This window comes from Suricata suricatta, chromosome 11 (genome assembly GCF_006229205.1).
Source record: "Suricata suricatta isolate VVHF042 chromosome 11, meerkat_22Aug2017_6uvM2_HiC, whole genome shotgun sequence".
Taxonomy (NCBI): domain Eukaryota; kingdom Metazoa; phylum Chordata; class Mammalia; order Carnivora; family Herpestidae; genus Suricata; species Suricata suricatta.
This window is the reverse complement of record NC_043710.1, coordinates 49,847,356-49,850,216: the sequence shown is the minus strand read 5'-3', so window position 1 is coordinate 49,850,216 and position 2,861 is coordinate 49,847,356.

Sequence of the window (2,861 nt, the reverse complement as noted above, 5' to 3'; positions counted from 1 at the left end):
TACAAGATGACTAACTGAACACTGTTGTGTTTATACTAAAATAAACAAGTAGAAATCTTAGCAAAAAATAAAAATTTCTCCACAGTAGCTTAATCTTAGCAAAGTGTACACCTAAGAAGTATTCATGATCTATTTGAAGAAAACAATGAAGTGTAATACCTGAATAAATGGACACAATAATTTTATAAACAAAATAGCAGTCTTATCAAGATATTCATTTCACCCAAATTAATTCATAAAGTCACTGTAATTCCAACCAAGTTCACAGAAGACTTTTTGTAAGAGAATTTAATAATCTGATCCTATATTTTATCTAGATGAGTAATTTGATGATAGAAAATGAAGTGTGGTAAAGAAAAATGAGGGAATATAAGGAACAGATTCTACCAGATATAAAATATATAGTAACTTTTACTTTCCTTATTAATATAGTGTATAGTGAGCAAGCATAAAACATTTGACTAGTAAATATAGAACTGAAACATATCCTAATATATATGAAAATTTGATATATGGTAAAGGTTTGGTAATATATCTTAAATAAGTGGATTACTTAACAATGGGCATGGGACAATTATTTATGGTTTTTGGAACATTACAGATACATGTTTATATATACATATTTATACATAAATATCATGTAAGTATAAGCAATAATTAATTTTAAATGTGTTAATAATCTAAAATTTTAAAACATTTATGTTTTTTAAATGAAAATTGGTAGTCCATCTATCTCCTACCTATCATGTGTCTATCCATCCATCTAATCTTTGGGTGATAAAAGGTTTCTTAAACATGCACCAAAAGAGAAAGAGAAAGAGAATGAGAGAGAAAGAAAGTAAAAAGAAAGAAATCATTAAGGAAAATACTAACAAAACTGATCATTTGAAGCATAAGAGACTCATTGCTAGAGAACAGACTGAGGGTTAATGGAGTGAGGTGGGTGGGGGATGGGTTAAATGGGGGAAGGATACTAAGCAGGGCACTTGCTGTGAGGAGCACTGGGTGTTGGATGTAAGTGATGAATCACTGAATTCTACTCCTGAAACCAGTGTTGCACTGCTACTGAACTAGAATTCAAATTTAAAAATTTTAGGGGTGTTTGGATGGCTCAGTCAGTTAAGTGTCTGACTTCAGCTCAGGTCATGATCTCACTGTGAGTTTGAACCTCATAAGGGCTCTGTGCTGACAGCTCAGAGCTTGGAGCCTGCTTCAGATTCTGTGTCTCCCTCTCTCTTGGCCCCTCCCCTTCTTGCACTCTCTCTCTCTCTCTCTCTCTCTCTCTCTCAAAAATAAATACGAAAAAATGTTTAAATAATTTAAAAAATAAATAAAATTTTAAATAAGCCCTGATGATTTAAAACTATCAGATTTCTATTTAGTAGACCAGTATAAACAAAATAATATTGACAATTCTAAGAAAATATTTTCAGAAACAAAATTTTTCTATTATTCCTAATATAGAATGACTTATTAAAATCAATAATAAAAGATATATAATCCAGAAAAATGGGCAAAGGTTTTAAATATCACATTCACAAAGGTAAGTAAAACTGAACAACAAATATAAAACAAAAACATGCAGATTAAAACAAGATGAGATACCATATTTTGCTTATAGGTAAAATTTAAGAAGTAAGACATCCAAGTCTAGTGATATAACAAGATAATTATGATAAGTTATTAAATGTAAGGAAAGCTATTTGACTTTAAATGTGATGTATCATTTTAATCTTTTAAACAGAGTGTGAAGGTGGATGTATGTTTGTATTCACAGTATGTGTGTATTTCCACAGGCATTTCTCCTGCTGTGAGAGTCCACTGCTCGTGACTTGTCAGTTGTCAGGAAACAGCATGGCTCACTGAGTGGGACTGCGGTTTCTATCACTAAAGTGCAGGGTCTGAATGCAGTTTTTCTAGCTGATGGGTGGCCAATAACGAGTTACATAGCTTTTCTGGGTCTAGTTTTCCTCATCTGTGAGCTGATGATACAAATAAAACATATCTTACAGTGTTTATGGAAGGAGTAAATAAAATATAAACCATTTAGAAAATTTAGGCCCTTAGGGGCGCCTGGGTGGCCCAGTCAATTGAGCTTCCAGCTTCAGCTCAGGTCATGATCTCACGGTTCTTGGGTTCGAGCCCAGCGTCAGGCTCTGTGCTGACAGCTAATCAGAGCCTGGAGCCTATTTTGGATTCTGTGTCTCCCTCTCTCTCTGACCCTCCCCTGCTCGCACTGTCTCTCTCTCTCAAACATAAACAAAAAACATAAATTAAAAAAAAAGAATCTAGGACCATAAACAAGGCAGCTCATAATATTATGTAATATCCCATTGTAATAAAGGGATCATGGCCTAGAAATGACTGCAGATTAGGGAATCAGCTGTTAAGGAGAAAGCATAGTAACACATGGCTATGGTGTTTGTTGAGGAGGATGCTTATTCTCACTGTTTTTACCCTTTAGATTCTTTTTATTTTTTTCCCATTAGTTATGACCCAGTAGTTTTATGTATATTACAGAAATTTGCACATTTTGGAAAAATTCCAAACAAGTTCTACCTTGGGCTTGGAGGGCCTATGGTAGACAGCCATGAGTCATTAAATAATAAAAGAACAAAAGAAAAAGAAAACAAAGAAACAGGAAGACAAATTAGGTACATCTAAATATATTGACAATTTTTATAGGAAAACCTCTGAATAAGGTATTACATATGCAGTTTTTATTTTCCTTGTTCCCATTTATTTTCTGTGGCCACTACTATGATATATACAAGTTAATAATAACAATGTATCAAATACGGTGACAGATCAAACAAACAAATACAAATGAGGAGGACAGCAGATTACATCTGACATGACAG